General features: G+C 38.0%; 1 pseudogene; it reads right to left on the bottom strand.

Annotated features, from left to right (window-relative positions):
* Window positions 1-9,130: 9,130 nt before the first annotated feature.
* Window positions 9,131-12,217, bottom strand: LOC107560542 (uncharacterized; annotated as a pseudogene).
* Window positions 12,218-13,406: the final 1,189 nt, after the last annotated feature.

Raw genomic sequence — 13,406 nt, forward strand, 5'->3', positions numbered from 1 at the left:
ATTGTCATAGCAAAGTCAGAATTACCTCCTCTCCTAGGTTCACGAAACGGTCGTCCATAAAATGCATTGCTGTTCTGTTGTAAGTAATCTTAACGATTCCTAAATGCATCTACTTCTGGAAGGCCAAATAAAGTGCTTTTGCTTTCGCACTGAAACACACAGCGTCTCCCTGACATGCTGCATCAACACTAACTGCGGTTACTGAAACCACTCCTTCTTTCTTTGCGTGCACATGTGGGCGGCATTATGCTAATATTTCCACATAGTGAGGTAGATATGTGGGGGTGTGTTAGAACGAGCCGTTTTAGGGGGGCGTGGCAGAGTCTTAACTCTGATAAAGAATATCTCTTTGGTTTTGAGACTTTAGTGTTTGCAACTTCAGGGATCTTATCTATGCACAATCAGCTTGTAACACTCCAAAGAGAAAGGAAAACTTGAAATCGCATCACATGGCCCCTTTAAGGTCCAATTCTCGCTATTACGAAACCATTACCTATGGCTTTTGCTTCAATAAACTCCTAATTTGCTGCTTATTAATAATTAGTAAGGTAGTTGTTAAGTTTAGGTATTAGGTAGGATTAGGAATATAAAATATGGTCATGCAGAATATGTGCTTTATAAGTACTAATAAATAGCCAATGTTAATAATAGGCACACTAATAAACAACTTTAATAGTTAATAGTGAGAATTGGTCCCTATACTAAAGTGTTACCAACTAAGCATTTAAAAATCATCTTACCGAGACATTATATAGAGTGACAAATGACATTTATATGCATTTTATGTAATAGACTGCTATACTGTTATAAAGATCACAATGATTTACATTACAATCAGAATTTTTGGCGATACAACTGTAGCAAACTGCTGAATTTTTCTCAGTTTGGATAGTACAATTTTATTTTTGGTTCTTTTTTTTCTTGAGTGTGAGCTCCATATTCTCCTATATCATACAATAGGAGCCATACAAGCCTGGGGTGTATTCCAGAAAGCAAGTAATGTGACATACCCAGGGAATAAGTAAGTGGATAACCCCAGATATCGGTTCCAAAAATGGAGGTAACTCTCAAGTTATGCAAGTAGCCATAGCAACTTACTCTCTGAACATAACCTGCTCCAGAGTAGGTTCTGTTTCAGGGTTAGTTTACTTCAGCGCTATCAGTGCATGTGTGACCTATTGACTTATATATATTAGTTCTATTTTATATATTTTTCTGGCAATTTCATATGTCAGGCCACCAAAAAAAATTAAAATTCCATGTTAAGTATGGAAATGTCAGAACCCAAATCCAGCTGACGTCAACTGATGCAGGCAGTTCAGGCCACACACACAAACACAAAACTCTTAAAACAAAGAATGATTAATGGATTTGAGACTCGTCCAATTTTAAAAAGTTATTTTGAAGTCTGTCAAATAATTATGGCATGGCTATTTTCTTTTGGCTATTTTCTTTTAAAAAAATAACCCTATGAAAGTTTTATTATATTCTATAATATATATTTAAGAAGGAACATTGATGTGTGATGTGAGTAAACATCCTATATAATCCAATAATTAAAACAAATTACTGTAGAACTGTGGTAGGCATGGTGGGATAATGGACCAAGTGAGTCAGCTCAATTTGATGCGAGTCAGCAAATAATTTAACTTATCAGAAACCAAATAGAGCTTGTATTACTGGGAAATACCAGTGTATGATCAAGTGGAAAAGAACACCACACAAAAACAAAAAAAAACTGGATAAAAATAGGACTTGTGTTACATCATATCCTATACGTCAAGGAATGCCTGTAAATTTAGTACAGTGTCTGTCATACCCCATTTCTTTTTCTTTCTGAGAATTGTAAAATAAGTGGTCATTCTATTCGTTGGGCAGAATTCTACAAGAAAACTTGCTTTAGATTTGTATAATAACAACTGCTAATTTTCCTTTTATGCCAATATGAGTACTGGCTATGGTGAAAGTGACTGAGATTCTCTCGGGGGACATTAGTTGAGGAGTTTCTATACTAATATTTTTGAATTATTTAATTCTTTCCAGATATTATTATCATTATTATCATCATCATCATCATTTATTACAATGAAAAAACTAAAATGCCAGTTATATCATTCATACTTAGTTTATAACAGTAATTTTACTTGATTACTGTTCTTAATTTTTTTTATTTTTACTTTTTACTCAAGTACAATTTAAACTGATTACTTGTACTTTTACTTGATTACATTTCTGAAGAAAAAAAATACAGTTTTATTTGGATTTTATTTCCTTCCATATTATGCACATTAAATATGGTAAACAGAAGCTCAAACGTACATGCAAGAACCATTGATGCTTGTTTTCACACATCAAGCACATGTGCTTCAGCATCAGTTATAACTTTTATCAGGGAAATTTCTGGCTTCAAAAGTTCACCATCAAATGTAATCTTTAATTAAGTTTTAATTATTTATTCTAAAAACTTAGATGATTTGCTCATTAATTAATCTAATCACAAATAATTATATATCAATATTTGCGGATTAATTAATACTAAATTCTAGATGTAAAATAAACAATGAAAAGATGTATTATTGTTACAGACAGGAACAATGAATAGACAACACAAAAAGTGACTTTTTCAAAAAGTCTGTATTGTATGTTTTAATTCTATGTCACTCATCATTAATTCAACACATGTTCTTGTATTCTATTAGGAATATGTGGCCTCTGCATCACATCTTGCTCTTTAAAGAGATACTCCAGGCAAAAATGAAAATTCTCTCATAATTTCCTCTTCATGCTGCCCAGATGCATATGAATTTCTTTCTTCAGATGAACACATACGAAGATCCTTAGTCTATATACTGTGTAGTTTTTGAGGTGTCATCTTTGGATATCCTGTATACGTGCATGATACCCAGAGAGATGTTTTTTCCCCTAAAACACTTTGTGTTCATTAAGAGAGAAAGTCATAAAAGTGGGATAGCATTAACAGTGTAAATGGTGGTGTATCCTTTATTGGCTTTATTTTTCGTGTTCCACTCTGCTGCATTTTGATTGTCGTCATATGCACTAGATAGATGACTTTGACCTCTGCCATTGTGTTTTCTCCCTTTAACCAAACCTTTGTATGTCAATCTGACAATATGTCATGCCATTTATTTTTATGCAGTTGCACTATATATACCAGTGATGGGCATACGTGGCCCTTCCAGGCCACTTTCCTGCAGATATTTGATCCAACCCTGATATGACTCACCTGCCTGTAGCCTTCTAGTTGTCTTGAAGACAATGATTAGCTGGTTCAGGTGTGTTTGATTAGAGTTGGAGTTAAACTCTGAAGGAAAGTGGCCTGGAAGGGCCAAGTTTGCCCAGCCCTGATATATACGTTTGTGAAATTGTGGATTGTAAGCAAAAGAAAACCATGTGTTTGAGCATTGTTCTGGTGAGTGGATTTGATTTGTTGCATGTATTTGTGGATTGATGAGTGCATGTGTGGATCTGTTGCCTGTATATAGATTGAAATGTAGCCTACATTTGTGGATCTGATGCGTGCATGTGTTGGAGGTTATGATGCTGTTTTTACTCAATATGTGTCATGAGCTGTAAACTTATCGTTATCTGATACCATTTACATGAAAACGGGATCATTTTAAGTAGCCTACATAAAGTACATGCAGCTTTGTCCAATGCTTCTGTTCAAATGTTTGTATGTTTCATGCTAGAATACTAATCTTACTATTATGTGTAAAGTAAATCCAAGTGAAACCTCTGTAAATGGTCAAATTTCATGGACAACAAATGCACTTTCTGTAAAAGATAAAAGAAAACAAATATACCAAAATACATACCAAACTTTTTTTTCTTTTACAATTTAACTGAAGAAAAAAAACGTATTAACAAAAAATAAACACTGTTATTAACACAATTAGCACTATTGTTTACTTTTTAAATTTTTCAGACTATGTTGTTTAGCATTGTGAATTTAAAAAAGTGTAAGGAGAAGTTAGTATTTTTGATTAAAGATTATGAGGGTACATGAAATAAAACATGATGTAAATTTTAATACAGTGCAATATTCAATTAAAAATCTTTTTTTTATTATAATTTTTTTTAATGTAAATTCACTTCTCTGACTCAGAAACCCCCCTCTGCACTCAACTTCATGTTAAAATTAAAGCTGCAGTCCATAAGTTTTGCCTCTTTGTCGCCATCTCTGTTTGAAAACCTGCAATTGCAGCTGTGTGCGGAATTATCTTCCTTGAGTGGGCTGTGCGGCGGCACGGCTCCAGCGCGGATGAATCTAATGTTTTGAGGAGTATGTGTGGCAATCAGTCACGCCCCCACATATCTACCTCACTATGTGGGAAGATTTGCATAATGCCGCCCAAATGTTCACGCAAAGAAAGAAGGCGTAACTTTTATTCTCGCTGTAGTATTGTTGCCGCTGCCGCCATGTCCTGAAGACGCTGTGTGTATCTTTGTGAAAGTGAAACTACTTTGTTTGGTCTTCCAAAAGAGGACGATATCCGCTTCATCATGCCTAGAGCTGATCCGTGCTGGTCGCTGAGGAAATACATCAACTTAGTGCTGTGGATCGCCGGATCGGCTTTCACCGTTTTCACCGCTCCTTCGCTGGGACCGCCGTTCTCGACCCCGCCACCTCAGCTCACTCTTGCCCGGCTTCAGCTCACGCTAAGCCGGGGCTTTCGCTCACGCTAGGCCGCTGTGTTTTTCGTCATTATAATCAGTAATTATGTCCCCACTGGATGCAACAAATGCCTCGTTTGTAATGGGTTTTAATGTTTTTGTCTCGTCGCTCCGGCTGCGACACGCCATCACAGTATGGTAGGGGCGTAAAATTTCCGTCTCACGCTTGAGGTATTCGGCTAATCACAACGCACTGGATAGCTGGCCAATCACAGCACACCTCGCTTTTTCAGACCGATGAGCTTTGTAAAAATCGACGCATTTCAGAAAGGCAGGGCATAGAGAAACAATAATGAAAGTGAAATGTGGCCAAGTATGGTGACCCGTACTAGGAATTAGTGCTCTGCATTTATCCCATCCAAAGTGCACACACACAGCAGTGAACACACACACCCAGTGAACACACACCCGGCACATTTCATTACACCAAATACACAAAATAATGTTCTTTTTGGCAGCATCATATCACCCCTTTAAAATACAAATCTTGTGTAAACCCAGGCTATCTGTAATCAGAAGCACATTTAAAACTGGAATATAACTGAATTTCATTCACATGTGTTTCATAAACACATAATACTTTCTGGATTAAAATCCGCCATCAAAATGATACATTTAATTATTCCAGCTGTGAAAAAAGGCTATAAACGATCGCCACCTGCAGGATCCTCACATGCGATAGCCTAGTAGCCGGGACAACTTCTTTATGTTTACAGACGTAACGTAATGATGCAGGGCATGCTCAAATTTCCCGCGAAATCCTACGCGTACCACTCAAATTAGAAAACATTATTATAAGCTGACGTTGTGAATCGGGCTAAAGTAAGGCAATAGTTTCGACACTGGCTGGTTATGTACTTGCTCAAATATTGATTTCGGATCATTTTTAACCAAAAAAGTTACGAACTGCAGCTTTAAGTTTTAAAATAATAATGTTTAACATCAGAATTCGAGGTGAAAAATTGTTACTCATGATTCTGCAAAGAAAGTTAAATTAATCAGAGAGCTGTTGTGAGCAAATTGCAACAGATGTCTTCCTGCGATCCCAATATATAGACGTTCCCTATCGATACTTCACTCGTACTGCGTCTGTTTAAGACGCTTGGGGAAATCTCCTTTTTCTCTGATGACTGAAACCTTTCAATAATTCAGTGTAACTGCACGGCCATTTGTTCGTGCAGTGAATAAAAAACGAACAAATGGCTCGGCAGCGGAGCCCGCTAGAATGGGAGGGGTCCTCTGGCTATATAAGTGGCACATCGCCATAGGATCCTCAGATTATTCTCCTTCAGCGACGACTACTAGATCTTCGCTCTACGAGACTACAAAGCCTTCGCCGGGATCAAGCCTCGCAGCGGATCGAGAGACCCCTTCCTGCTCGGCCATTCTCTCTGCTTCACGCCGCCTTGCACTGCAGCAGCGACGGTCTCCGGTTCCCTGTCGCTATCCGGCAATATAAAAGAGCAAATTTAAAAGAGTAAATTTTCGACGATGTTTAAAATGCCGCGCCGTTACTGTCACTCGTGCAGGGACCACCTGCATGCCGCTGACGGTCACAGCGAGTGTGTTTCATGCTAGGTGCCACCCACGCTGAAGCAGCACTCACTGAGACGGAATGTCCTCATTGCGAGGATATGAGTCTCACTTCTCTGAGCTCACGGAAAGCTTTCTTTTCAGAGAGCGACTCCGCCCTTCACACCCTCCTGCTTTCTTCCTCCCAGGAGCCTGTGAGGAAAAAGCAGCGGGGCAGAGGAACTCAGCGCTCGGTGACGAGTGAGCCCACGCCGGCTGAGCCCCAGCGTGCCTCACTCTCTCCACTCAGAGAAGTTTCTCCAGTCCACTTCTCCCTCCCAGACCAGCTTGCCTCTGCAGGTTTTGAGCAATCTGGTCTCATTTGGAGGAAGCGAGTGTGACACCATGGACGACAGCATGTTGTTGGAGGCTTCAGATGCAGAGGAGCTGTCGGGCTCGTACGTCACCTTGCCATCTGCACAACCTAGCACAGCCAGCACTGGCATGGACGCCGAGATTTTCCGTGTCCTGTCTAAAGCTGTGGTGGAGCTGGGTTTGGAGTGGTCTCCACCAGAGGAGCCCACTCGCAGCCGCCTGGATGAGTGGTTCTTGCCAGGGCGCAGTCAAGCCCCCCGACAACGAGCTTCACCATTCTTTCCGGAGGTCCACGACGAGATCACCAGGTCTTGGTGTGCCCCCTACTCGGCCCGCCTTCATGCCTCATCTTCGTCCGCCCTCACATCAGTTGACGGCGCCGAAGAAAAAGGTTACGATAGATTGCCTCTCCTGGATGAGTCAGTGGCCGCGCATCTCTGCCCGCCCACGGCCATCGGCTGGAAGGCAAAGGCGGCCCACCCATCCAAGCCGTGTAGGGCGACTTCGGCTCTTGTCGAGCGAGCCTACTTGTCTGCTGGACAAGCAGCCTCAGTGCTTCATTATATGGCCGTCTTAAAAGTCTTGCCCCACCTGCCTCGAATTCGGGCCCAACAACTCTAAGGTCGTCCTGAAACCAAGGCATGGTTATGTACCTAAAATGCTCTCTACTCCATTTAAAGCACAGGTAATAACTCTATCGGTGCTTCCTCCTTCGAAGCAAGACCAAGAGTTGAACTTACTCTGTCCCGTTAGGGCACTGAAAGTCTATGTTGAGCGTTCCGCCCCGTTCAGGCGGTCAGATCAGCTGTTTGTGTGCTTCGGGGGCCGCACCAAGGGTTGTCCGGTTATGAAGCAGAGACTTTCCAAATGGCTAATCAACGCTATTATGCTAACATACTCTTCTTTGGGCCTTCAATGCCCCATGGGAGTAAGAGCCCACTCAACTAGAGGCGTTGCCTCTTCCTGGGCTTGGTGTCCATTGCAGAAATTTGTGCGGTGGCCGGCTGGGCCTCGCCATCCACATTTACCAGATTCTATATATTCTGCATACCTTGCCGTGCTATGTAGCTGCACGACTCAGTCATCGCTTCAGTCGAAGTAACCTGAGAATCCTATGGCGATATGCTGCTTATTTAGCCAGTGGACCCCGCTCATTCTGGCGGGCTTTATCCCCATAGGATCATACAGCTCCGCTGCCGAGCCATTGGTTCATTTTTTTATTCACTGCACGAACCAAACGGACGCAGTACTCTTTCCGGATCTCAGGGAACCGAGATTACATTAGTAACCGAGTACATTTTTTAAATCCTTATGGGAAAAATAAATATTAAAAACACCTCTGGAGCCAAGCCGCTAAAAAAGTGGGCATGCACTGTAGCATTCTATTATTTATTTCCAGTAATCCCACATCTATTAGGTAGTTCTAGGTATATAGACCACATTACAGTGACATATAATTTCACCAATGTATTTCAGCTATTTCTTAGAGCGTTGCAGTTTACCACAGCAAAACAACCAAAAACCACAAAGACACTGACCAAGCAAACAAATATGACCAAAAAAGGATGAAAGGACAAACCTTTTCCAATTAAAATGTATTGTTATTGTTATTCTTCTTATCATTATTATTATAAATAATGGAAAGCACTATCTATCTCTTTCTCCTACTCTCTCTCTCCCAGACACATATTAAAAATTGCCGACAGGAACTTTTTGTCAGCACTGGCCCATGATTGTCTCCACGACAATTTTATGAAAGTATTTTTACACACAAGCGCTTTGAATGGACAAAAGCTTCTGAGGTAACCGTGGTATAAGCAGAATAATCAACTCCATTTAATTATAGAAAAATAATGCATACCCAACTTGTTGCATGGTGGCCGCATTACCACCTCAGGTGTGCAATATTTTTCAAAGGGCCTTTGTCTGTTTCCTGATTAATTGTCAACTGGCTAAAGATGATAGAATTAAATTCCAGATACAGAAAGTAATACAGAGAGAAGATATGAGCAACAATTGATATTTAACACTCATTAGCCTCAAAAATGTTTATTTGGTTAAAATGTATGACACATCTTCAAATATTCCAAACATAACAACAAATAATGGCAAAAATAAATACATGTATTTTTCAGTTAAATAAATAAATAATTAAATAAATAATACAGAATCATAAATAAAATCATCTATCTCATTTAAGTAATATTTATGGGTAAGAAAAATAAAAACAAGAACATATCACATGAAATGAGTAATGAAAACAGTAGGTAGTTCTCACAGAGATCAGGAGATCGATCCAATGACCATGATCTCATTTAGCAACTTATGAGACATGTTCATGTGCTCAGATTGTATGACACAGTAAAGTTAAATAATACATTTCACAGTGAGTTAAATAATACATTGCTTTCTGAGGCAGACTGTAAAGAATAAAGCCATTTAAGGGAGTTCCTAAAGTGTTAAATTAATAAATAATAAATCAAATGTGAAGTGAAATATAAAATAAATAAACAAAATACAAAATCTGAAGACAACTGCAGTACCTCCATGTCCTGACTGATGGTGCAACATAATTCAAGCAACAAATAATTTGTGTACCTTGAAACACATATCAACTGTTTGTTTGTTTTTTGCTTGTCACTGTATAATGTTGCTTCTGTTCCGTGTAAAGCCCAAAGTATACTTTGCTTTTAACATGTATGCTAGGGTACAATGCTGTATGTGCGTAGCCCTTTTTTTTTTTTTTTTAATCTATGCATACTCTGTAGAGTACAACAGCCAGGTTTATTTTGTCCATAGGGAAATCAATTTTTCATTACTTCTTTAGAAAAATAGCACAGACACTGAACAAAGATGGAACATTCCAGTTTGCATGTGTTTCAGTATACTTTGCATGCTATCCGCATACAGTGTACTTTTAAAGGCTATGTTTCTGTGTCAAAACTCAAGTATACTTTGGGCTTACTGGTCTAGGCTGCTTATAGACCTGCTGTATTTATGCAGAGCTGCACAGTGTTAGGGATCTCTGCCATGGACATGTTGGAGGTCATTCTGCGAATACTGAGGATACTGCGGAGGACGTCACAGCTGAAGTCCTGAAGCTGTTGCAGGGTGAGGTGGGCCGCCACCTGGGTCATGTATTTATTTGTCAGATGCTTGGCCAGATCATGCTCTGGGGTCTGTGACTGCTCATCTGATGCCTACTTTGATGGGCCAAATCCCGCCTGCTTCTGCAACTGTGAAAATACATAATTGCACGAATGGAGCATTTAAAAATAAAAAAAATGCAGTTCAGTTAAACTGCATTTGGAAAGAAAACCAAATGAAGCACTTTCCCAACATACTCTAACCACGAGTAAGACATTTTTGCCATCGTGTATGAATTATTATAACTTCTCATGAGATAAGGCTGACCTTCTCTATTTATATAGCTATGGCTTAAACACATTACTTGACTGCTATCCTAAGAGAGGCACTGCAATATGCTGCCATACATGATTTAAATTTAGCAATAGTAAGTTGCTAAATCAAGGCATGACTAAACAGGCTAACATTTAGGGAATTCAGGAATTGATACAACAAAACAGTAAATAAATTGCATTTCATCTACCCATTCACAAAAGAACAGTCCCCCAATACCATACCTTTTTTATTAGGGAACGAAGTTCTTTAATTTCAGCTTTAAGTTCATTCACTTGGTCTGTCTGGGTCAGTTCTTTGCTGATCTCATTCAAGAGATTCAGATGTAGTTGCAGTCCCTTCACTATGTGTGCAAGGCAGGTTTCCTGTGACAGTAACAGAGAGATCTCACAGTTTATTTGCTGAAAAATCCTGTTATATTTGTCTTTTAATTGTGTTCCTTGAGTAATTGTGTTCCATTATAAAGTCCAAAAAGTAATAATTCTTCTCCAGCTATCATAATACAACAAGAAAGAAAAGTGGTGTTTGTTCTTATTGGCCCATTTTTTTTTTTTTTTTTAAATCTTGCTGTTGTGAATCTGATTTCTTATAAACGGAATAGTATATAACTAAACTCAAAAAGTGTGGGTTTACACTACAGTACTGCATAGGTTTAGGTTTGTATATATCCCTTGCCTTAGCTAAGTATGATTTAAAAAAAAATGAACAGTCATACTTGACTAAGCAAATGCCAAAAACAAAAAGAATAAAATGTACCACGCTGGAGATACTGGAAATGTTCTGAAGAACTGGGGCAGAGGGTATCATAGATTGCCTCAAGAACTCCAGCTGCAGTCTAGTCGTGCTGTCGCCCAAAGTCAGACTCTGAAAGAAAAGACAAGCATTTGAATTGTTTAAACACGACAGGACAGAGTTTCTTGTTCTTGTGTCAGTACATACTCCTCACATACATGCCAGAGCAAAGAAAATTTGCGATCAGTGGCCCTCAAAAGTATTTGGACACTTTGTGATTGTCAAACAATGTGTGTCCACAGGTTATGTGAACTAAACTGATCATCATTTGAAAGTTATTCTGAGAAAAGTTTTAGAATCATTTGTTTGGTGAGATGCCACTTAATTTGATATTTTGTATCTAATGCAATAACATTCCCAAATGTGACTAAAGTGTCAAAACGACTTGGCCCTCTTGTAAATCTATATACACAGAGAGCTATGAATGTGAAGAAAACTTAGTATTAACTGTTGCAGTTAAGTTTGTTGATCCAGGGTGAAATGGTGATACATTCACAGATCAAATCTACATCTCTTCAGTTGACAGCCCAGATCGTTGGCCACTAGACTATCCCAACCACAAGCCAATGCACACACACACATACATACATACATATATATATATAGAGAGAGAGAGGGAGAGAGAGAGAGAGAGAGGTTAAACAGCAAACATGTAAACAAGATTGAAGATTAGAGGGACCAAATGTACATTTTTAAGAATCATTCACTGAAAACAGCATATTGATTGACTGCTCTTCTGAATACTGGGGATAGTATGTCCCTCAGTGTCTATGGTGGTTACAGTCCTGAAATAAATGTGCTTACCTTGTTGTTTATCCAGGCTGCATGAGTTGTAGGAATATCTTTTAGAATTTTGTTGATTAAAATGTGAGCCTGTACAATAGTATCCTTGTTCATAATGCCCAGTTTGTCAGAGATTGGGGCAGATGCCACAATTCCCACAAGTGTGACTAATAGAGCCGCTGGAGGAGAGAGAGTGAGAGACAGAAGTGATTAGAAGTGCATAACACTGTGACACAGATCTCACACACATGGATCACACACTCACATGCTTTAGCCATGGCTGGACATCCTGATTTCACATAAATGCATCTTATTCCAATTAACTGTAAAAGTTACCTAAGGCTTCTTCATACGTATTTACTATACATATATATTTATTTTTTAAATAACCTTAAATAACACATTTATCATCTTAGCCTTCTATCATCAAAATTGAAAAGTTTACATAGTATAACATAACTTAAAATATCATTGAAAATAGTATATGAAGCAAAATTCTCCAGAATATTTTTTTTTTCATATAATAATAATTTAATGTAAATAAAAAATAAAACTTACCCTGGAAGTTCATTCTAACAACAGCAATCAAAAAGAAAATCCGCAAAGTCGCCAGACTCCAGCAGTAACAAAGCCCCATCATGTTCACGATTTATATATCCTGCAGGGGAAATTCCTGTTTCTGACGTTATCTTGAGATATTGAGTACATACTTACTCAATAAGCCAGTAGTTCATGTACATTTATATATGAGTATATATGAAAAAAAAACTTGTATAAAAAATAATCTAAAAAAACTGGTAAGCAAGTAATATTTTCCAGTGTTACTAATGAAAGTTATTAAACAAAATATTTTGTAGCTAAATGCTGATGAATTAAAGACATTTATTGATTATATTTATTGAAAAATAAAACATAATGAACAGTGAACAATACAAAATCAATATAAAATGTTTTGTTAAAGTGCCATAATACATTTTGAAAGTATCATATTGTAAATAGCATATTGTAAATAACAAATAAATACAGTTGCATGTTGCTAAGATAATATACACACTCAAACACACACAATTAAATCAATTAATCACATAACTAAATCTCACAAATGTTGATATTCAGATGAAATGACAAAATGAAAAAGATCATATAGCTCTTGTCATACTATGAGCAATTTTGAAAATATTATATATTATATACATCATATATATTATGATGTAACACCTTCTTTAACTTTAATACAGCATGGGCATATTCATGTGCACTCATATGTAAAATGTTTGTGACCAAAAAAAGCATATTGATGTCAGTACTGTTCTCTTTCCTTTGTTTCACAATAGTGTGTATTTTTTGGACCACTACATTTTTAGCTTTCACTCCAAAGCAGATCAAAGCTATAAATAGAAACAATGTTGAGACAGATACACTCAAATATATCTGTATTGCTTTGCATCTACTATAAGAGAGCCAACCAGTTATGTAATAAAGGCTTGACGTAAAGTGGGATTTTCCCTAAAGATCTGATAACTGAGTGAATTGCTATGGGTATGAGATAGAACTGCAATTATTTCCTAGTGCAAAAATGAATCATAATATTTTTATGTGAAAATTTCATCTGTCAATAAGTTGAATTTATTCATTCAAATAATAGTCTTCAGCTACTAGAAGTGCATCCAATATCAACTCCAGCTGGCTTTACCGATACGTTAATCATCTGTTTGGCTGCAGCATTGGCCAGCATTGATCTGATAATTTCTTGCTTTATATTTCTCTGGTATTCCCCTTGGCTAGCCTATCACATCTAAGTATACCTCTGGGTCTGCTTCATAAGCTCT

Source organism: Sinocyclocheilus grahami, unplaced genomic scaffold (genome assembly GCF_001515645.1).
Source record: "Sinocyclocheilus grahami isolate Dianchi unplaced genomic scaffold, SAMN03320097.WGS_v1.1 scaffold733.1, whole genome shotgun sequence".
NCBI classification, from domain to species: Eukaryota; Metazoa; Chordata; class Actinopteri; order Cypriniformes; family Cyprinidae; genus Sinocyclocheilus; species Sinocyclocheilus grahami.